Here is a 24901-nt window from a genome sequence, read left to right on the forward strand (position 1 = left end):
CCATTCCTCTGTTGAAGGACATCTGGGTTCTTTCCAGCTTCTGGTTATTATAAATAGAGCTGCTATGAACATTGTGGTGCATGTGTCCTGGTTATGTGTTGGGGCATCTTTTGGGTATTTTCCCAGAAGTGGAATAACTAGGTCTTTAGGTAGTATTATGTCCAATTTTCTGAGGTATCGCCAGACTAATTTCCAGAGTGGTTGTATCAGTTTACAACCCCACCAACAGTGGAGAAGTGTTCCTCTTTCTCCACATCCTCGCCAGCATCTGTTGTCACCTGAGCTTTTGATCTTATTCTCATTCTGTAGTTTACCAATATGAAGATAGAGAAGGCACATAAGAGTCAAAATGTAAAGTAGGTATTGTACATTCAAGTTCAGTATACTTTCTGTATTGTGTAAGTGACAGGGACCCAGATGCATAGTTTGATTTCTCCTTGGGTGTTTTTCAGGAGGTAGGTCCAAGTTTTAGTTCTGAGATTTTATTGTTGTTGCTCATTTTAAATTGCTGAATAATTATGAATTTGAAAAATTATGTCTTCTCTACTAAATGCTTCAAAGCTAATAAGATGGATACAAGATAAAACAACCAGAGTAGATTTTACTGTGATTTTTATGTATTAATTCTGGAGCAGAAAGTCTTTGATTTAAGTAAATGCAATAAAACAACAACAACAAAAAAACTGAGTATATCAAAGAGTTACTTTAAATAACTAGTTCTATTTGTATATTTTAAGGTACTTTACAAAAGTGAATGAACATTCTCCAGAGAATTAAGAAACATGTACTTAGATGAAGCAAATTTCTTCTATACAATAGAGCTTCTTAAATGATCGGTTTGGAGTCTCCATGGGAGACTGTCTATATGAGCACATGTTTTTTTCAGAAATGTGACAATAGTAAAACTCTGAATATACAGTTGTAAAGATTAATCCAAACTCCAGTGTATTATGAAATCTAAGTCTCTTATGCTGTCTCATAAACCTCATTCAGCCTTACTCCTAAAAGGGATAATAGCCATACCTTGCTCTGTGCATGCAGGCACATTAACAGATATTGTACAAAACACCTTGAAAAAACTGCATGTTGTAAGTTGCACAATTTTTTACTATACACACAAAATGTTCTGCCCTTGTAGGAACATACCAGTTTAATTGTGGAAAACAAAGTCTTTGAATTTTTAATATGATTTAATTTCAATATGATACATTTCTTAGCACGTAACTGTCAAATTAGCATGCATTTTTACTGTACTGCATTAGACTGATTTTTTATCATAATTTTATTATTGTTTATTTGTGACAGGGTCTCACTGCACAGCTCTGGCTAGCCTGGAACTCTGTAGACCTAGTTTCATTGTGTAGAACTAACTGGCCTTGAGGTAATATAAATCCACCTGTCTCTGCTTCCTGAGTACTGGGACAAAAGGCATGTACTACCACCATGCCTGGCTACAATGTTTAATGTTAAACACTGTTGTTTGAGTTCATGACTTAATAAAGAAGAAATGCTTTGAATATTATTTATAAAGTGATACCAATGACTGACAAAAATATAACAACAACAAAAAAGAAAATCACAAACAAATCACTCAGATGGAATAGATGCAAAATCTTCAGCAAACTCAATTCAAGAGTATATCAAATGATCATTCTTTTTTAATTGAAGAACTTTATTTAAAAAAACAAAGATAAATGTACAAAGTTTTAAGCATTTTTTAAGGTTTGATACTCTGCATTAAGATCTTACTAGTTACAATGAGCAAAAAGTACCTGCAAAACAGGATGAAACCCGGAATTAGTCAACATTTTCTCAGTGTGTAAGGATTGAGCCTAATTTTTTTTCTTGAACTTCACACAGTTTGTGAGTTGTTTCTGGGGTAGTCCAAGCCTCTGGGGTTAGCATCCCACTATCAGTGACTGCATATTATGTCTGTTATTTTGTGACTGGGTTATCTCACTCAGGATGATATTCTCTAGATGCAACCATTTTCTTGAGAATTTGGTTAAGTCATTCTTTATGATAGATGAGTAGTACTCCATTGTGTAAATATACCACAATTTTTGTATCCATTCATCTACTGAAGGACATCTGGGTTATTTCCAGCTTCTGGCTATTATAAATAGAGCTGCTATGAACATTGTGGTGCATGTAGCTTTATTGTATATTGGAGTGTCTCTGGGGTATATGCCCAGAAGTGGAATAGCTGGGTCTTCAGGTAGGACTATGTCCAATTTTCTGAGGAATCGCCAGACTGATTTCCAGAGTGGTTATATCAGTTTCCAACCCCACCAACAGTGGAGAAGTGTTCCTCTTTCTCCACAACCTCACCAGCATCTGCTATCATCTGAGTTTTGGATCTTGGCCAATATGACTGGTGTGATGTAGAATCTCAGGTCTGTTTTGATTTACATTTCCCTGATGGCTAAGGATGTCGAGCACTTCCTCAGATGTTTCACAGCCAATCCATATTCCTCAATTGAGAACATTTTGTTTAGCTCTGTACCCCATTTTAATACGGTTGTTTGATTCTCTGGTGTCTAGCTTTTAAGTTCTTTGTATACTTTGGAAATTAGGCCTATATCTGATGTGGAGTTGGTAAATATCTTTTCCCATTCTGTTGGGTGCCATTTTGTTTTCTTGACAATGTCCTTAGCCTTACAGAAACTTTGCAATCTCATTAAGTCCCATTTGTTAATCTTTGACCTTGGAGCTCGAGCCATTGGTGTTTTGTTCAGGAAATTTTCTCCTGGGCCTATGTGTTCTAAGGTTTTCCCTACTTTCTCATCTAATAGTTTCAGTGTATCTGGTTTAATGTGGAGATCTTTGATCCACTTACACTTGAGCTTTGTACAAGGAGATAAGAAAGGGTCTATTTTCATTCTTTTGCATGCTGAGTGCCAGTCATACTAACACCATTTGTTGAATAGGCTGCCCTTTTTCCATTGGATGTTTACAGCTCCTTTGTCAAAAATCAGGTGACCATATACTTGAGGGCTCATTTCTGGATCTTCTATTCTATTCCATTGATCCACATGTCTATTTCTGTACCAGTACCATGCAGTTTTCAGCACAATTACCTTGTAATATAGCTTGAGGTCAGGGATAGTGATTCCCGCAGATGTTTTCTTGTTGTTGAGGATGGATTTCGCTATTCTAGGTCTTTTGTTGTTCCAGATGAAATTGCACATTGATCTTTCCAACTCAATGAAGAACTGGGTTGGAATTTTGATGGGGATTGCATTGAATCTGTAGATTGCTTTTGGTAGGATGGCCATTTTTAAAATGTTGATCCTTCCAATCCATGAGCATGGAAGATCTTTCCATTTTTTGAGATCTTCCTTGATTTGCTTTAGAGGTTTGAAGTTCTTGTAATACAGGTCCTTCACTTGCTTAGTTAGAGTCACACCAAGGTATTTCATAGTTATTGTGACTATTGTGAAGGGTATCTTTTCCCTAATTTCTTTCTCCACATGTTTGTCCTTTGAATATAGGAAGACTACTGATTTGTTTGAGTTAATTTTGAATCCAGCCACTTTGCTGAACTTGTTTATCAGCTGTAGGAGTACTCTGGTGGAATTTGTGGGGTCACTTAAGTACACTATCATGTCTTCTGCAAACAGTGATGTTTTTACTTCTTCTTTTCCAATTTGTATCCCTTTGATTTCCTTTTGCTTTCTAGTTGCTACAGCCAGGACTTCCAGTACTATGTTGAATGGGTAGGGAGAGAGTTGGCAGTCTTGTCCAGTCCCTGATTTTAGTGGGATTGCTTCAAGTTTCCCACCGTTAAGTTTGATGTTTGCTGTTGGTTTGCTGTATATTGCTTTTATTATGTTTAAGTATGGGCCTTGGATTCCTGTTCTTTCCAGGACTTTTAACATGAAGGGGTGTTGAATTTTGTCAAATGCTTTCTCAGAATCTAGTGAGATGACCATGTGATTTTGGTCTTTGAGTTTGTTTATATGGTGGATTACATCGATGGATTTCTTTATATTATACCATCCCTGCATCCCAGGGATGAAGCCTACTTGATCATGGTGAATGATCGTTTTGATGTGTTCTTGGATTTGGTTTGCAAGAATTTTGTTGAGTATTTTTGCATCAATATTCATAAGTGAGATTGGTCTGAAGTTCTCTTTCCTTATAGGGTCTTTGTGTGGTATAGGAAACGAGGGTTATTGTAGCCTCAGAAAATGAGTTAGGTAGTATTCCATCTGATTCTATCTTGTGGAATAGTTTGGAGAGTATTTTTATTATGTCATCAATAAATGTATGATAAAATTCTGCACTGAACTCGTCTGGAACTGGGCTTTTTGGTTGGGAGGCTTTTGATGACTTCTTCTATTTCTTTAGGTGTTATGGGATTATTTAGATGGTTAACTGGTCCAGGTTTAACTTTAGGATCTTGTACCTGTCTAGGAATTCATCCATTTTCTCCAAATTTTCCAATTTTGTGGAGTATAGGCTTTTGTAGTAGGATCTGATGATTGCTTGAATTTTCTCAGTTTCAGTTGTTATGTCTTCACTTTCCTTTGTAATTTTCTTAATTTGGGTACTCTCTCTTTGCCTTCTAGTTAGTCTGGATAAGGGTTTATCAATCTTGTTGGTTTTCTCAAAGAAACATCTCTTGGTTTTGTTGATTCTTTCAATGGTTCTTTTTGTTTCTATTTGGTCTATTTCTGCCCCAATTTTGATTATTTCTTGCCATCTACATCTTTTGGGTGTATCTGCTTCCTTTTGTTCTAGAGCTGTCATCTGTTCTGTCAATTTGCTGATGTATGCTCTCTCCAGTTTCTTTTGGGAAGAACTCAGAGCTATGAGTTTTCCTCTCAGTACTGCTTTGATTGCATCCCATAGGTTTGGGTATGTTGTGTTTTCGTTTTCATTGAATTCTAGAAAATCCTTAATTTCTTTCTTTATTTCTTCTTTGACCCTCCTATCATTTAACAAAGGGTTGTTTAGTTTCCATGTGTATGAGGGATTTTTGTTGTCTTTGTTGTTGTTAAAGACCAGCCATAGACCATGGTGATCTGAGAGGATGCATGGGAGTATTTCAATCTTCTTATATCGATTGAGGCTCATTCTGTGTCCAATTATGTGGTCAATTTTCGAGAAGGTGCCATGGGGTGCTGAGAAGAAGGTGTATTCTTGTACTTTAGGATGATATGTTCTGTAGATATCTGTTAATTCCAGTTGGTTCACAGTCTCTTCTAGTTTTACAGTGTCCTTGTTCAGTTTCTGTTTCCATGATCTGTCCATTGGAGATAGTGGGGTATTAAAGTCTCCCACTATAATTGTGTGGGGTGAAATGTATTTTTTGAGCTTTAGTAGGGTTTCTTTTATAAATGTGGGTTCTTTTGTATTTGGAGCATATATGTTAGGGATTGAGAGTTCCTCCTGACAGATTTCCCCTATAATGAGTAAAAAGTGTCCTTCCTTATCTTTTTTGATAACTTTTGGTTGGAAATTTACTTAATTCAATATTAGAATATCCACTCCAGCTTGCTTATTAGGGCTGTTTGCTTGGACAATTTTTTTCCAAACTTTTACTCTTAGAAAGTGTCTGTCTTTGTCTCTGAGATGAGTTTCCTGTATGCAGTGAAATGCTGGATTTTGTTCATTTATCCAGTCTGATAGCCTATGTCTTTTTATTGTGGAATTGAATCCATTTATGTTAATAGATATCAAGGAATCGTGGTCACTGTTTCCTGCTATTATTGCTTTTGTAGGTTGAGTTTTGTCTGTGTCTCTTTCTTCTTTTGGTTTTCTTGTTTAGGAGATTTTTTGTTTTTACTAGAATGTAGTTTCCCTCATTGTATTGTGTTTTCCACCTATAATTCATTGTAGTGCTGGTTCAGATATTGTGTAAATTTAGATTTTTCATGAAGTATCTTCATCTCTACATCTATGGTGATTGATAGTTTTGCTGGGTATAGCAGCTTGGGCTGGCACTTGTGCTCTCTTAGGGTCTGCATGATGTCTCTCCAGGCTCTTCTAACTTTCACAATCTCTGTTCAGAAATCGGGTGTGATTCTGATTGGTCTGCCTTTATATGTTACCTGACCTTTTTCCCTTACTGCTTTTAGTATTCTTTCTTTGCTTTGGGCACTTGGTATTTTGACTATTATGTGTCGGGAGGAATTTCTTTTTGGTTCAACCTATTTGGATTTCTGAAGGCTTCTTTTATGCTCGTGGTCATCTCATTCTTAAGGGTAGGGAAGTTTTCTTCTACAATTTTGTTATAGATATTTACTGTGCCTCTTAGTTGATATTCTTCTACCTCTTCTATTCCTATTATCCTTACGTTTGTGTCCTGGATCTACTGGACATTTTGTGTTAGGAGCTTTTTGGTTTTTGCATCTTCTCTGACTGTTTTGTCTATGTTTTCAATGTTGTCTTCAGCTCCTGAGATTCTCTCTTCCATCTCTTGTTGTCTGTTGGAAATGCTCTCATCTTTGACTCCTGATTTCATTTTTAGGATTTCTACTTCTTGGGTTGTATCTTTTAGTGTTTTCTTTATTACGTCCATTTCTGTTTTAAATTCCTTCTTCCATTCCTTCATCTCTTTGGTTCTGTTTTCTTCTAGTTCTTTGAGTTCTTTGAGTGTTTTTCTTGTTTCTTCTTTAAAAGCTTCCAATTCTTTATTCTTTTCCTCCTGTACTTGTTTAAGGATCTCCATCATCATCATGAGGCAGGATTTCTTGTCTGAGTTTTCTTTTTCTGGAGTGTTTTGCATTCCGCTGTTTGCTGTGATAGGAGAGCTGGGTTCTAGTGTTGCCAGGTTGTCTTGGTTTCCCTGGGATATGTTCTTCGCTTTCCTCTTGACATCTTGTCTGTGATTCGTTCTCCTCTTTCACTTGTACTTGGCCTGGGTCCCTGGACCTCAGCTGGTCCAGGTGGCGGATGGTCCGAGCCCTGTTGTGTGTCCCAAAGCCAATGGGTGGGAACAGAGGTCCCAATGCTGGGTTCCTGGTCCCTGGATCAGGCAGGGCAGGGGCGCGCTTTCCTTGTGCGCTCGGCAGAGATCTCTCTGGCCCCTGGCTACTCGGATCACCTTCTCACTAGGCCTTTATCTCTGGGGCTCTGCTCATCCAGGTGGCGATGGTCTGTGCCCTGTTCTGCACCCCAAAGCCGCCGGGTGGGAACAGAGGTCACAATGCTGGGTTCCTGGTCCCTGGATCAGGCAGGGCAGGAGTGTGCTTTCTGTTGGCGCTCGGCAGAGATCTCTGCCTCCTGGCTACTCGGATCACCTTCTCACCAGGCCTCTCAAATGATCATTCTTTAGGACCAAATTGGTTTCATTTCATAGATCTAGGGATGATACAACATAAACAAATCAACAAATGTACTATATAATATAAATAGACTCAACGACAGAAGTCACATCTTCATTTTAATAGATGTAGAAAAGGCATTTGACAAAATGCAACATCTCAAAATAAAATTTCTCAAAAGACTGGGAATATAAGGGACCAGTATTAATACAATAAAACCAATATATGACAAATCTACAATTAGCATATGCTAAATGAAAAGAATCTTGGAGCATTTCAACGAAGATGAGGAATAAGACAAAGGCTCACACTCTGTCCACTACTATGTTGATGTCTTTTACCTTTATATAGAACAGAAAGAAATTCTGAGGAAAAAGAATGCTGCTATACGCATTACCACACTTGGCTTCAAGATATAAGGAGAGTTATAGTAATAAAAGCAGCATAGCAGCACAAAAATAGATATCTAGTTCAGTGCATTTTAATAAATGACTGAGTTATAAGACCATGCAACTACAAACTTGCAATTTTTACAAAATTCCCTTATGAAATAGGGCATTGATCAACAAGTGGGACCCTGGGGAAGTCCCTGCAGCTGTGTTTACACAGGGAAGTGAACTTTATTAAGAAATTAGAATGAAATCCTGGTTGAGATTGACTCTTGTCAACCTGGGTCAGGCTTTGGTGAATCTAATAATAGCTTTGCGTGCTTTGGGAAAAAAGATTTCCTGATATAATGCAATCCTCATTGTAAAAGGAAGCACAATTACATTGAAACTCAACTCATAGTGCCACTTCTTCTAAGGATTATTCTAGAGGTAGGTTACCTGTAATAGCTTAAGATCCTAAGGGTCTGGTTTGGTCCTGGTCATACAGATAGCATAGAGGTCATTTGGGCTATTTGCCACCATTGATCCTGCTCATGGAAGTTGATGGGACCCTCTAGCTATAAGGGTCATTTAGATTGCAATCACTTACAGACCTGGTTGTAGGAGCTTGATATGGCCTGGCCCTACAGATAAATCATCAGACTGTTAACAACTTCTAATTATCAGTTCTCTGGATATAAGAATAGGCTTTTCATCTTTCCCATTGGAAAAGCAATCATGTATGATTAACATTCCTGGTTTCTTTGGTACAGGAACCTTCATTCTATGCTTACAACATAACCCCATAAAATTAAAAGCTTTTGTACAGGAGAGGAAACTGGTCAAGTGAAGCAACAGCTTACAAAATGGTAGAAACATACCTGTTATATCTATATCTGAAAGAGAATTAATATCTAGAATATTCAAAACACTTTAAAACACTGAAAATACAACAAATGAAACATAGAAAAGTAAAACTACTTTAAGACTCCATCTTCAGACGGAATGACCATTATCGTGAATACAAGTTATGGACAGAAAGTAAAGAAAGAGAAACCTCAACCTACTGTTTCTGGAGAAATGTAAATTGGTGTAGTCACGATGGGTATTTCCTCAAAAAGCTCAAAATAAATACATATAGCACTCCTGCAATGCATATACAAAGGACTCCATTTTCTACTAGAGGTTCACTTTTGCTCTATTCATAGTACCTACGAAATTGAATCAGCCTATATGTCTATAAAATGATGGATAGAGTACTAAAATATAGTTTTAGATAAATGGATAGAATATAAAAATATTATACCGAATAATGTATTCAAGTTCACAAAAGAAAAATACCATATTCTTTTTTTGACACCTATTGTTTTGTAAGCTAATGGAAAGAATAATCTATTTTTTGTAAAAAGAGTATGAATAAGAGCTACATTGTATGGATAGGGTAATGTTACTGTTAAAAGCTGTAAGTTATTAAAGCTATGAGTTATTAAATATATTAAATGAAAATCCTAGTATGGGACATCAGTCTATGTATTGCTGGTCAGAGAGTACCCCGAGGTTCCCCACAAAATAGAAACCATTGTCATTCTTCTTGTTTGCCCACAAGATAGTAATACTTTCATTGAAAATATCATTTCATTTGGCTATAGGCTGGCTTCTCTGCTGGCTAGGTTTAATTTTGTCAGAAGGTGCTATGACCACTTCTTTTGCAGAAAAGTCATCTGCCTTCTTATCTGCCTATGAGTCCTGTGAACCATAATACCATTCTACCAAGGAAGATTTCTTCAATGGTGTGATAGTGGCATGACAGTTATAGAGGTAACCACTGTTTTCTCTTTGGACTTTAGTCCCACTACACAAGGGGTAATCTATGCTTGGTATTATAAGCCTGGTCAAAGCCTGGGATGAAAGAAATTATAGACTGTAAGGTCTTTTACCGTTGTTTTCTAAACAGAAATGGTATCAAGCTGTCTTCTAAACATTTTTGTTTCTATTTGTGTATTATTGTAGCTCTTAGCCTTTGTTACAGGACCTTTTGTAGGTGATGGTTAAGGCAGAGATTCATACCTGGTGAAAGTACAAAGAATAGATGACTATTGAGTGTTCACCTGTAAACGGGACATTTATATCACTCTTTTCATAGCTCATGTAGTACTACAAAGAGGGACAGAAAGAATAAAAAGAATATAAGTGCCAGAGGATGAGCAACTGTGAAACATTGTCTTTTGGACATGACATGGTTATTGCTATTGCACTCATTAACTCACACTGCTACATTCACCTGCTCAACACCTGTGCAGTATTGGACTATTTAATGTCAGTCATAGAAGAGAGAGAGAGGTTCAAGAGGCCCCACATCTCCTTAAGGAGCTCACCATTGGCAAATAATGGCTACCAGGAAAATATATTTAATTTTCTTTAGAAAAATAAAAGCCAACTTTTAGAACAGTAAATACTGTTTAATTTTACATTCTCATAATAAATTTTCATTAAAGACATGGGAAATTTGGAAAACATAAAAGAATTAAATGTGAATTGTTAATATTTCCTAATAAGCATAGCTAAGCAGAGCTGATTCTAGTACAGATACTCCCTTGCCATTTAGACTTTTATTTATTTTCCAAAGCAAAACATTTCTTCTTATACATAGGCCATCACACACTGACAAAAGAATGCATACAGAAAACAAGATAAAAAATATTCTTTGAAACAAATTACATGTGACATGACTGGGGCTTGTTATCATGGCTCATAAAACAGATGTTTCTACACTAAAATACCCTTAAATTGATGAAACTGGATGGGATACTCCTGGAAAGTAAAGAATAGAAAGACCTGGGGATAGTTAAACTCAACAAAACTATATCCAACTGTAATAGATTGGAACCCCTCAGGCTGATCCAGAATCACATCCTTTGGGATAAGAGGATTAATTGATTCCTTGTGCCACTCTCCTGTGTCATTCTCTTTTCTGCAGGCCTTCTACCTTCTTTTCTTAAGCAGCAAACATCCAGGGAACAGGACAGATGCTAGTTCAGTGAGCTACTCTTAAATGTTAATAATTACCCATGGGTAATTTTTTTCACACATAGAAAAAATATATCATCATTTAATTTTGAGTTGTAAAGTTCATGTAATTCCCTCCCACCCCACCTTTGGACACAGAAACCTCAATTTTATTCGTTCCCTGTCCTCATTTGGTTATAATGAGGATTTCCCTGCTCTCTTCTCTTGTGGTGACTCAGATGTAGCTAAGGGAACTTTTCTTAAACTTATTGGGAAAGGAGAAAAATTATTTAGCCTGAGGTCAAATAGAGAATATTTTAGCTAAGATGCAGGATGGTTAATGCAGTTATGAGTGACTGAAAATGGAATTGTAATGAAACTATATTTGCATTTTAAGCTATAGCATTTGCTACTGAGAGTGCTGGCACTTTGTCAAAAGTGTGTACATGCATGGTAAGATTTTACAGTGGAATGTAGGAAAATTGAAATAGAGATTTATTTTTACATATGTATGCCTTTCTATTAAGCAGTGAGTGTAATGATTTATGTAATGATGTGATGGTGTGCTTTATTCTTTTCTTTCCCCAAATATCCAGACCTAACACTGAATTGGTTCTCCCTTTTCTAGATTTTCAAGGTCAGAGAAGATTTTCATCAATATTTTATTAATTATGGCAATTTGCTTCAAAGTCAAAAATAACATAGAATTTTTAAGCTTTATAGTCTCCTGCCTTGACATGTATATAATATATGTACTCAGACATACACAAAACAGATGTCAATGGGAAAAAATTAAATCTACACTCTACTGTTATAGAGATTGACTCTTAGTATGAAGTTGAATAAACATTATAAACCAAGGCATCAAGTTAGGAATATTCTGCTTAAAACAAGCCTTGGAATTATGCAGAATGAACATAGGGCTTAAGTTTTAAGTTCTGAGCATTTAAAGTTTTTTAAGAGTTTTAAGATCGTGAGTATGTTGCACCTTAGTGGAGCAAACACTGGCAAGTCATTTATACATTTATTTAAATCTTGAGCTTCATATATTTTTCTTGATGGAAACCACAAAGAATACTGAAGTCAAATAGGCTTGATTCAAATCTTTTCTAAACATATATTTTAATTAAAATTATATTCCTCCCCCCTTTCCTTTCTACCCAGTATGACTTTATTTGTTTAATGTTTTAGAATCTTTTTCTTTGCATGTGTCATTGCTGGTCCTCTCCTTTTTTGGGATTTTTTGCTAGGATTTAACAGGGACCAACATTCCTGACCTGTAATAAACACTCTACTACCCTAGTGCCAGTATTCTTCTGCCTATGACCAGAAAATGTTTTTACTAAGTGAAACTAACCAAAAGTGGAGGAATTTACAAGTCATTTGGGCAGCAGTTGTTACTTAAACAACTAAACCAGGACAAGAGTTTGAGAGTGAAGAGACTGTATCAAGTAGAGAGTAATTTAACACCTTTTAATGATATTTATATCAGCCAACCAGAGCTCTCAGGGTTTAAACCACCATCCAAAGTGTACACATGGATGGGCCCATGGCTCCAGCTGCATGTGAAAGATGGCCTTGATGGACATCAATTGGGGGAGAAGCCCTTAATCCTGCCAAGGTTGGATGCCCCAGTAAGGGGGAATGTCAGGGTGGGTAGGCAAGAGGGAATGGGTGGATGGGTGAGAGAAGACTCTCATAGAGGCAGGGGACAAGGTGGGATGGAGGGAAACCAGGAAAAGGTATAAAATTTAAAATGTAAATTAAAAATATTCAATAAAAAAGAGAGACCCACAAACTTTTTACGTCAATTACCATGTGGAGACCAGCAATTCACAGCCATCTATGAACCTGTTACATGGGATTTTACTGGATATCGATCTGCTGGTGCCTTGATTTTTGCTTTCCAACCTTATGAACTTGTAAGAGAGATAATAAAAAAGAAATAAATGCCTGTGTATAAGTAAAAACTTATTCTGCATTTGTACATCTTAACTGTAGTTTTCCTTCCCTCAACTCCTTCCTTTCATTTTCCCATCACACCTCACCTCTTCCCTCGACCCTTTTAAAACTTGAACAATAGTTAACAGACTGAGGTGTGCATTGCCACTAAGGCTGAGGAAGGAAAGCCACAGCTATAATTTGTCTTCAGACAAAAGGTAAGAAACCCCTATACATCACAAAACAATGATTGCTTCATTTTGTAACTGCAAAAATGTAAAAATTTTATACCCATTTGATCATTCTGTCTTGAGATAGGCAACTTGCTACATGCATGATTTCAGAAAGCCCACTGAACTTTGCTGCTCCATTTGTCAAATAGGGTTGGTGATAATTGGACAATATCTATATATACTATAAAGAGGTGAGATGCCTGAGATGACTTGGATTAATCGCCTTATAAAGTGTCTATCATCCATTAACTCCTACATCCACTTTCATTGAGTTAAAATAGAGAAAAATGAATAGAGTTGATTTAAAGGCTCTACCTAATGTGACATGATATAGAGTTCTATTCTTCAAGCTCTTCTAATGCCATGAGCCTAGCAAAACCATCATCTTTAAAGTAAAACTTATCTAATAGAGAACATATATTTAGTGTATTATGATGTATATGCAATTACACATGTACCTCTTTTACTTACATTATATAAACAAATAGAAGAAAAAGGTATCTCGGCACATGGGTTCATCAGTATTTCTTCCACTTTGTTCACTTGGCATAAAATTAAGTCTATACAGGTAAACACATGGCAATAAAGATTACCAGTTTCTACTCTTCTGTAAATAAGTAAGCACCATCAACACTTAGAAACATGTAGAGTAATTTAGTATAATTTTCAAGGTTGTAGTTTAGATTTTTCTTTAATTTGCATATGACATCCCTCATGAAAAACATATGGGAACCGAGTACTTACAGTGATGAGAATGATACAGTACCCTTTCTTGTATTGAATTTGCAGCTGCAGTCCAAATGAAGCTGTAACAATGTCTTTAGTAGAAATCAAATGGAAAAGTACTTAAATCAACTGTCAGGACCTTAGAGAGCTTTACTCTCCATACTTTGCTGAAAATTGTTGTCTTATGTGTCTAAAGTAATAGTGCGAAGTACTCTGAATGGTGCTATCAGTTCATGGCTTATTATCTTGAATTATTCCAAAGCTTTATTAAACTAGTTTTAAATATCCAGTGACTTACTGAAGCTAGTATTACTTCCACTATCTCAAAGCTTGAAAAAATTAAATGGAAAAAGTACAAAAGTCCTATTATCTCGTGTTGGGATGGTTCTTATTTCTTTCTTCTTCCCTCTTACTTATTCATAGCAGATATAGAATTTTCTCAATTTTCGAGTCAAAGCGAGAACATTGCAGAGGTGAGTCCGCGGGGGGCGGTGTCCTGTGCCCCTGCCCAGTGCTCCTGCCCCTCCACCCCACGGGCCACCTGCGGGGCAGGCGCCACCCGTGGCTCACAGCCAAGTCCCCTCCAGGTCGCCAGGTTCATTGCTGCTGGTGTGGACAGGGATGTCACTGGGACAGTCCCTCCCGCTGCTCGTTGCTCAGCGGCTGCTCGTTGCTCAGCGGTGGCACCTGCCCAGCCGCCCCTCCACTTGCCGCTGGCCCCACCGCTCCGAACCAGGTTTCTAGCACCTCTTCCTCCCAGTCCCGGGCGAGCGGCATTGGGTTTATGTCTTTATTTGAGGAATACGAGCTGTTGCGTAGCCATTGGTACCTGTATTGGGGAAACAGAATACAAGCAAGAAGCTTACAGCCTCAGTGGCGAAAAGTTTTTCATGTCAGAGACCTAGAACTCTTGCGGCTGTTTATGTCATCCCTTCTTCTCCAGACAGAAGATACCAAAAAGTTGCAATCAAAGATCTGTTCATCTTATTGATAAAGTCACTAATAAGCCAAAATGTCTGTCAACGTCAACTGCAGCGTGTCAGACCAGTGCTATTGCTACAAGATGCCCCGTTTGATTGCTAAGGTTGAGGGAAATGGAATCAAGACAGTTATAGTCAACATGGTTGAGGTTGCAAAGGCGCTTAATCGGCCTCCAACGTATCCCACCAAATATTTTGGTTGTGAGCTGGGAGCACAAACCCAGTTTGATGTTAAGAATGACCGTTACATTGTCAGTGGATCTCATGAGGCAAATAAGCTACAAGACATGTTGGATGGATTCATTAAAAAAATTGTTCTCTGTCCTGAGTGTGAGAATCCTGAAACAGATCTTCATGTCAATCCAAAGAAGCAAACAATAGGTAATTCTTGTAAAGCCTGTGGGTACCGAGGCATGCTTGACACACATCATAAACTCTGTACATTCGTTCTCAAAAACCCACCTGAGAATAATGACATTGGTACAGGAAAGAAAGAAAAGGAAAAGAAAAAATAGAAAGTGCAAGGACAAGGAAAATGGCCCTGTATCCACCAGTGAGATACCACCACTTCCACCACCAAATGAAATTAGTCCTCCACATGCTGTGGAAGAAGAGGAAGATGATGATTGTGGGGAGGATACAACCGAGGAAGCTCAAAGGCACAGAATGGATGAAATTAGTGACCATGCAAAAGGTCTCACACTTATTGATGATTTGGAAAGAACTATATAAGAGAGTGTTAACATCCTGTTTGATTTTGTTGAGAAAAAGAAAGAAGAGGGCATTATTGATTCATCTGATAAAGAAATTGTGGCTGAGGCAGAAAGACTGGATGTAAATGCCATGGGTCCTCTTGTTTTGACAGAAGTTCTCTTTGATAAGAAGATAAGAGAGCAAATCAAGAAATACAGGCGCCATTTTCTAAGATTTTGTCATAACAACAAAAAGGCCCAGCGGTACCTTCTTCAAGGTTTGGAATGTGTGGTAGCAATGCATCAAGCTCAGCTGATCTCTAAGATTCCACATATCTTGAAGGAGATGTATGATGCAGACCTTTTAGAAGAAGAGGTCATTATCAGCTGGTCAGAAAAGGCCTCTAAGAAATATGTCTCAAAAGAACTTGCCAAAGAGATTTGTGTCAAAGCAGAGCCATTTATTAAATGGCTGAAGGAAGCAGAGGAGGAGTCTTCTGGTGGTGAAGAAGATGATGAAGATGAAAATACTAAGGTGGTATATTCAAAGACTGCCAGTGTACCAAAAGTTGAAACTGTGAAGTCTGACAACAAGGATGATGACATTGATATTGACACCATTTAAAAGGATGGATGCAACTTAGCTTAACAGTGTAATGCTGCAAGCTTTTCTCCATCATCAGCAGGAAGTGCAACATGTATGTGCAAGAGCTAAAGTGGCCTAACATCATGCTACAGTTGATACTACAAAGCTATTACTGTGAGTGGTCTATAATCAAGCCCAATGAGACATCTGGGAAGTCCATACATATCAGTGAGCAGTTGTAGTTTGCTTATTTATAGCATGTTTCTTTTGGAAAAACTAGTGGTGGACACATTTGGATCACATTTATACAGTTACAAAAGAAAATATAAAGATTTGATTTTGGTCATTCTTCAGACTTTGGGCTATGAATGGCTTATACTGAAGTAACTGGCTACTTCTAGGATGTTACACCATTTAACTTAGGCTTCTTGAGTTTGGTAGGTACTGAAAACTTGAAGAATGCAAACAATTATAATGACCTTACTCAGCCATTAAAAAATGCAGTACTTTGAAAGTTATATCTCCAGTCCCAGTACATTCAGATTGGCAACTGACAATTCTTGTCATTCTAAGGAAATTTGATGATTAAATGACAGTGTGACATCCTCATGAGAAGTAAAAATGACCCACGTGTCCTGTGGTTTAAGAGAAAGATTTGAAACCTGGAGTTGTGTTTTTTCAGTTTGTGTACACTTACCCCAAATTGTAGTCTTTTGAGTCATGTGCATTGCACGTTGGATAAGCCAGGGAAATTAACAAATATATTTTGTGTGTATTTAGTGGTTGCTTTGTATTGAGAAAAAGCTTTGAGGTGTGATTAAATTGTAAACTCTGATTCTATTTGGGAGAAACAGTTAAAAAGGTGCACTTAATCTCTAGCTAAAAGAGCATAATTTTTCAACACTTACCCTTAAATTATAATTTCAAGATGTTTAGACATACTGTATCATGTGTTTGATGTATTCCCCCCTCCCCGATATTATGGTTTATTCTTTAATGTCTTTTAATTTGAATATAATAGCTTGTACTTTAGATTTTGGTTGCTATATTGCCAAAATAAGTGTTACTGTTTTTCAAGCTTGATCCCCTTCCCCAATTGTCTTATTTAAAGAGAAAGTTAAACTCATACTTCTGAGTCAGAGCCTGTATTTTGGTTAAGACTTGGGATATTTTTTACTTCACATTGAATATAGCTGGATACCTGAGAAGTCTGGTGATGGCCACTGGGTGGGTGCAGCTAAGGCCTGACCTGCTCATTCAGAGCCTTGGACTTCAGACACAAAAGTCAGTTTCTTAACCACTTGCTGGTGTGAGCTCTATCTGGGGTCCTGACTATATTTGAACACTTGTCTTCAATATTAAAAACATAGCACATATTTCTTTCCACAGAAGTGCATTCTGGGAGTTAATCCATGTGATTGACTTGTGTATGGTATGCTAGCTCATACATTATTTGGATATTTTTTGTGTAATCCATTTAATAAACATGTAAAAAATTTGCATTATTGCAATTTTGGTAAAATTAAAACTTTGATAAGAGTAAAAAAAGAATTTTCTCAATTTTCATGATTTTTGAATTTTCTATATTATAACACCATCATCATTATGGCTAACATTGTTTAACACATGCTATTTATTGTGCACTGCTTTAGACACTTGGAATGTATTTATTTTTACCCCAGCCCTGTATTATTTTTCTCACTTCTTCCCATGACTTCTGCCCTAGGTAAAAGTATATCTCATTTTTCTACCTCTAGGTCTACATCCAGAGTACATGGTGGTAGGGATGAGCTGGATGCTAAAATTGATTCTTCTTCTCCTCCTCCTCCTTCTCCTCCTCCTCCTCCTCCTCCTTCCTCCTCTTCCTCCTCCTCCTTCTTCCTCTTCTTCTTCTTCTTCTTCTTCTTCTTCTTCTTCTTCTTCTTCTTCTTCTTCTTCTTCTTCTTCTTCTTCTTCTTCTTCTTCATCTTCTCTCTCTCTCTCTCTCTCTCTCTCTCTCTCTCTCTCTCTCTCTCTCTCTCTCTCTCTCCTTTTACCAATAATCTACAATATAATATTTGTGTAACTGAAGATACTCTAAGTTTGTATTATGGGCTATTCAATATTTTGGGTGTGAGGGCTGTTGATTCAGGGTTTGGATAATTTGACATTAAGTCAGTGACCTTCAAATGAAGGGTTTGGACAGGGAATATTTACTTGACAAGTGTACCTCTCTCCACGATTTATCTTCAAGTTTCTCTGATGTAAGATGCATTTTATATTTTTTTTCTGAAAACATAGTACACTTCAGGAAATTAGAACCAGTGTGTTCTGGGGGCCATCCATCAGATGGAACATCAGATGCTGATTTCTCACTGACTGACTGGCAAGGCTCTTTTACTTTGCCATTTTAAAGCATGAGAGGACTCCAAACTTTTTTTTTCTTTTTTTTTTGGGGGGGGGTGTCAAAGTGTTTCTGGAAGTTGATTCATGGTCTCAGTCCAATTCTTTAACATTGAACCTTGGCATGATGCCTTTAACTAAAAGAGATATTTCCTAATGTCCCTTGCTTTAATTTAGAAGCAACCAAACTGATGTTTCCAACTTACCTCTGAAACTGAAAATGCATGTGCTTAGTAAGGTAGTGGGTTCTAATAACACTGACACAACAGTCTGTCATTCATCATCAACAGCAACAAACATCTAATGGCCAGAAACATATTTAATACCTTTTGGCTTTCTGCTCAGCTAAGCTGAATGTACCTAGGAGTGAGTAAAACATATCGCAACAGATTGGGGAATATGTGAAACCACAGAATTTTCATTTGGAGACTATTTTGTAAGGATAGTGGAATCTAGAGTACAAATGATGAATACCATCTGAAACATCAGGGTGGAAGACTTTTTATGTATGAGTACTGTATGCAGAGGAGGGCAACCAATCCCATTATAGATGATAGTAAGCCACCATGTGCTTTTTGGAAATTGAATGCAGGTCCTTTTGAAGAGACTTTGTAAGACTTTGGAAGACCACTAAGCCATTTCTCCAGTCCTTCAAGATGCTTAATCATGCATAGATCACTCACATGCCTGAGGATTAGCAGTAGGACTATAAACTAAGAATAAGGTTTATAGTAGGGTGGGATTTGAGATGAATAGTTCTTTCTCCTGTTCAGACTTTGAGCATTTTAGGTACAGGCTCTTTCTTCCCATTATCTTATTCTCCTGTCTCCTTTCCTTCTAGTAGAAGCCTGACTTTCTTAGCATTTAATGAGACATCATTGCTATTGCCTTTATTGGTGTTTGGCCATTTTATTATTATACCGAAATCTGTGGCCTGAGGCTTCTTTTTAGTGGTATAGTCTCTGGAGGTATTACATACAGATTATGATGTTTGAATACAATCTCAGACATGACTATGGCAAGGTCAACCGTTCTTCACTTGATCTTAGCCAAAAGACCCAGAAGCAATGGGAGGCAACCATTCTTGAGGATACAACAGAGGCACTGTCTTGGTGGAAGCACTGTGGACCCTTTCATTGCACCAATTGGAGGGGTACCCAGGCAGAAACTCCTGGATCACTTTCATGTACTGATTCAGTGGCTCTGCTGGTTCAAAGGGTTGTATTCATCAGATAGACCATCAGCAGCTTCTCTGTTTCTCCCAGCTACTTGCAGCTGCTCTCAGCTGCCCCTAGCTGCCCCCTTATGACTTTTCTCTTAGACCTCTGAAGAAGTCTGAACTGCTGTTCCTGTAAGCTGAGAAATAGCTCAAAATATCCTTCTCCTTGGATGCTGTGGCAGTTGCAAGTGACTATTCCACTTGTAAAAATTCAATTTTAATTTTTAAATTTATTTTAATTTGGCAAAATTTTATCATACCCATCATGTTTTGAAGTATGTACACATTGTAGAATGACTGGATTTTATTTATTATATATGTACTACCTCAAATACTTACCTCTTCTTAGTGATGACAATACTAATTTACTCAGTGATTTCTTGACTACAATAGACTTGTATTTACCTTGTGCAAAAGATCTTTTAACATTTCATAATTGAAAATAACATATGTAGTAATGTCAGTACTTAACTAGTACCCTGCATCAACCTCTTTACCCCAGCTGATTATTTCTAGCAGAATTCTCAAAGAATATATTAAATGAGTCTCTCCCATAGTCACAAACATTTGGTGGTTCATTCTTTTCATGTTTTCTGCTGGAAAGGTTGAATTTCACACATTTTCATGAAGTACTCTTCCAGTCTCCTCAGGTACCATGCTTCTTCTAGTCATATTTACTCCATACCTGTGCTGAGTGACACCATTGAATGCTGAGTGGGAGTGGTTGCATATGAGATTTTATTGTGATGTTTGCTGTTGTCACACTGAGTTGGTAATGGTGTGGGTTGATTGTGATCTGTAGCGAGGGATGACTAATGTCATGTATTGAGTGATATGGAACCTTACCATTTCAGATCTATCCAACTAAAAATAGCAATAGCACCCTTGTTTATAAATGGCAACTTTTAAGCTATATTAAATTATTCCCAGGTTACAAGAAATCATACTTGTTTTCTAAGAAATGATATCCTTGCTTCTACATTTGTTCTTCCTCTCTTCTTAATTCAATGTTACATCTTGGCTCAGGTCTTGTTGTTTTACTATATCTCCATTGAATTTGTTCTTCCATTTTTTTAACCAAGTTAAATAACCTGAGCATACTGTGCTGTAGTGAAAAAAACACTAATATAAAAAGGACAGGACACAATTTCCCTGGTCACAATACTAACTAGGCATATGACTTGGAAGAAATGCTTCATCTTCTGTAAGCCCTGAGTCAAAAGGGCATAGGTGCAGAATGAAAATGAGAATGGGCTCTCTAAAATAGCATCTCCTTGGTCCCAGAAGACTTTGCAAAGATAGCAGGCAAAGGAAAAGGGGGTAGCTATCTAAGCAAGGCAGGTAGAGGACCAGAGGCCCTATCAAACACTTGACCAGCCAGTGTCTATATCGTGGACTTCCAGCTCTGAGACCCTTTCCATCCTGAGAGGAGCAGATTGCAACAAAGGTGTTACAGTTCCTTTCGCTAAAGATTTGTCCTTTTTCCTTCCCTGATGTTCAGTTTTTTTGTCCTTCTCATAGAACAACCTTGAGTATTCCCTAAACAACCATTAGAAACCTCCATCACAAAACTCTTTATTCATTCACTCCTTCATTCATAAAATGAAAAGGTAGGAAGACTGTATATTCCCAAATGTTCCTTCCACTAATAATTTTCTGGGTCCTTTGGATCATATTTCATTTTCATTACACTTAAGTATTGTTCAATCTTTAAACATAGCATTTTGCACTTGGAACACCTTAAATAGTTGTTGCTATGGCCAGTCAAGGATACTCTACACAAGATGTTGTCTGTTAAAAATAACACTGGCTATTGACTGTGTAACACATTGTACTTAATTCAGTAAATATTTATATGTAGGCTAGAAAAAAAGTCAGTGTCCCATTTGCTAAGGTCACTTAGGATAAGGAAGTGCTAGTATTGAATAAATATTTTAGTGGATAGTTGCTAATATTACCTCATTTGTAGGGATGAACATACGCATTTAATGAATGCAAAGAACTTTGTTTCCTGAAATGTATAAAAATACCACTTACAAAATAGAAATAATTGCAGAAGAAAAGTCACGTAGGTTTATAATCCTGTAATCTTAAATCAGCTCTTTGTCTTAAAGTTAGAAGTTTTTGTAGGCTTCAGACCTGTACAACTGGTACTTGTTTTGATATAATAGTTCCCTTAGAGATTGGCTAGAATCACAACCATGATATCCAGATGTGTATTCACAGCTGTGACTCTACATTATGATGTACAGGCACAATGTAAAGTGCCTAGTTTGCATAATCTTTCCCAGATGCAGGAATTTCTTAAGCCTTTCTAAAGTGTTGTCACTAAACCTGAGAATCATGACTTGGCTTCTGTTTAAATCTCAGAACTGCCTCAGCTGTTAATTTTGTGAAGTTAATCATTTTACTCGCTGATAAGGCTCCAGTGTTTTCACTTTGTCCCACTGCTAATCCTCAGGCATGTGAGTGACCATATTTTATCCCAGAATTCAGAGCCTTCTTCTATTTACATGAGTCAGTAGACCTGATATTTTCTTTGATGTGTTATGTTTCATCAGTTTCCTTGTGTGAATCAGGGGTGATCAAGGTTGTATTGCTGTTCTTTTATTTTTATGAAGATATGTCTATCATATATCATCAACACTTTGACAGTCAGGAATGCTGCACAAGATATGAAGTAGATAATTTTAAAATTGCAGGTATATAATAACAAAACCTAAAAGTAATCATTGCTTTTAAGATAGTTTGATACAGTTCTATATCGAGGTTTCCATGTGTTATAATTTGTGAAGAATATGCAATGCTAATTCAAATGAATGACAGACTTCAGTCTCTCCTGTTTTAGGTAGCAATATAAATTCCATGGTACTTGACAAAATATTCATCACTGCCACTACTATCAGCACCATAAATATGATAATAGCAAATAAAGTTTCTTAAGTAGTTTGTCCTTGTCAGGTACCAATTCTATCACTTAATTATCATAGAAACCATAATTAGCTAATTTTTCTTATGCTCTCTACTCAAAGGCTGGGGAAATTGAAGTTTAAAGAAATGAAGTAACTTTCCTTGATTCATCCAACTACCATGAATTGCCAAAACCATGAACCAAAACCAGTAACTCTGATTCTAAAACCTGTGCCCCTCACTATTAGTCTTGGCTAAATTCTTTTACATAAAAGAATTCAATAAAAGTACTCATCCATTTCTATTATCATCAAAGTGATGTTAGACTTGTGACATACCCACATAACTCACTCTATCTAAATTCTGAAGAATATAGACGATAAAAAGGAGCATGCACATTTGAATCTTCTTCTTTTTTTTGTTTTTTTTTATTATTGTACATACACATCTTGTGTATGTTCTTTTTTAATTTTTTAACAACTTTATTTTACAAAACAAAGATAAATGTACAGATCTTAAGCATTTTTTGCATAAAATTATACAATACATTTTTAACAACTTTATTTTACAAAACAAAGATAAATGTACAGATTTTAAGCATTTTTTGCATAAAATTATACAATACATTTTTGTCAGTACTTTTTTTTCAGATTTTAAAATAATTTTTACATAAAACTGTATGAATATATTTTTAGTCAGTACTTGATTTTTTTAAAGGTTTGATAGTATGCATTGAAAACTTAATAGTTACAATGAGCATAAAGTACATGTAAAACAAAATGTAACAAGGAAATAGTCAAAGTTTTCTTGTTGTATAAAGATTTTTTTGTTTTGTTTTGTTTTGTTTTCTTTATTTCTTGGACTTCATACAGTCTGTGAGTTGTTTCTGGGGGAATGCAAGCCTCTGGGGTTAGCATCCCACTATCAGTGACTGCATATTATGTCTGTTCTTTTGTGACTGGGTTATCTCACTCAGGATGATATTCTCTAGATGCAGCCATTTTCTTAAGAATTTGGTTAAGTCATTGTTTCTGGTGGCTGAGTACTATTCCATTGTGTAAATGTACCACAATTTTTGTATCCATTCATCTTCTGAAGGACATCTGGAATCTTCTTCTTAAAACCTTGGAAAAGGCTGGAGAGGCCTTTCAGTGGGCAAACGTGCTTGCTGAGCAAGTCTGAAATCTTGAACTGATCCTTGAAAACCACATAAAAGTGGAGAGAACTGACCCCCCAGACTCATCCTCTGATCTATACATGTATGGGTGGTATGTGTGAATGTACACACACAATGTATACACACACACACACACACACTCACACACTCACACATAATTACACACACTCACACACACACATACACACATATTTTTTAAATAGGCCAGTGGGTAAAGGCCCTTGCCATGCAAACTTGGTAACATGATTTACATGCATGGCATCTTGAATTCAACCCTGAAACGCATGTAAAGGTTAAAGTAGAGAACTGACTCCACTTCTGACCTCCACATGTGTGCCTGACTACATATACACATATACATATCATGTATATATACACTTACCCGAACACTGATTATTATACACTGATAATAGTAAAAACACGAAAGCCCTTGAAGAAAACACAGTACTCCCAAGATTGCTTCTTTCTACATTTTTTTTTTTTTTTTGGTTTTTCCTTATGAAAAGTCCTGCATTTGTAAAGAACATTGAACTGTAAGATTTCCTAAATTTAACTTTTAAACTCAAGGCATAATCAGCATAGCTGTACTCCCACATGCCTTCTATTTTACCAACTAAACCCCCCTCCCTGAAAGACTGTCAGCAGCAGAGATGTTAGGCAGAAGCCCAGTAAGGGGCGGCCCCAGCATTATTTATCAGTTTACAGGTTGCAGAATAAAGTACATGTGATAATTGATTTTCTCTTCATCAGCCTTTGAGGCTTATAACTCAATTAGCATGTCAAATACTGACTACATAGTTCTTTCAAAAATCCTCAAAGATTTTTTTTTATTTTGTATTAATAAGGTGTGAGAGAAATGTTTGCTGTTCCTCATATTTTGTTAAAAGATCTTATTTCCTTTGAGTGGTTCCTAGAGATGAAAAATAGCATTACCTTAATATCTGTGGTTCTTCCTTATTGAAATCCACGTGATTCAAAAAAGGGTAGTGGGATTTTAAAGCAGAAAGACAAATAATAATTTTAAGCTCATGGGCAAACTAATTGCGATTCCCTGTCACTTCCTGAAAGAGGACACATTTATCTGATTGCCATGGCTTCTTGTACTTGATAGCAGAAATTGCTGAATTGGTGTAAGTGCCAAAGCGTTGATGAGGGGAAAGTCTGGTCCACAGCTGAATTCTGTTATCTGAGACAGTGAATTTGGTTTGGCATACTCATCAGAGAAAACAAATGGGCACACTTCCTTCCTCATACATATTAGCTGCATAACAAAACTCAAAACATGGGCACACTATTTCTCTTCAACCTTTCTTCTGTTTTGATTGCTAAGCCACATCATGACACTCATTGAAATGGTGGCTTGAACCATGAAACATTGTTTTCTTTAATTATAAATTTCTTATACAA

At 36.8% G+C, this 24901-nt stretch overlaps 1 protein-coding gene and 1 pseudogene across 2 annotated transcripts in view; both read left to right on the forward strand.

Annotated features, from left to right (window-relative positions):
* Nucleotides 1-24901, forward strand: part of IL1RAPL2 (interleukin 1 receptor accessory protein like 2) — a gene marked incomplete at both ends in the record, with an annotated part of 1190107 nt that overhangs the window by 115222 nt on the left and 1049984 nt on the right. The window lies entirely within an intron of this gene.
* On the forward strand, nucleotides 14561-15845 carry LOC308414660 (eukaryotic translation initiation factor 5-like; annotated as a pseudogene). The gene has a single exon. The product of its transcript is annotated as a eukaryotic translation initiation factor 5-like (transcript).

Source organism: Micromys minutus (assembly GCF_963924665.1).
Source record: "Micromys minutus genome assembly, chromosome: X".
Lineage (NCBI taxonomy): Eukaryota > Metazoa > Chordata > Mammalia > Rodentia > Muridae > Micromys > Micromys minutus.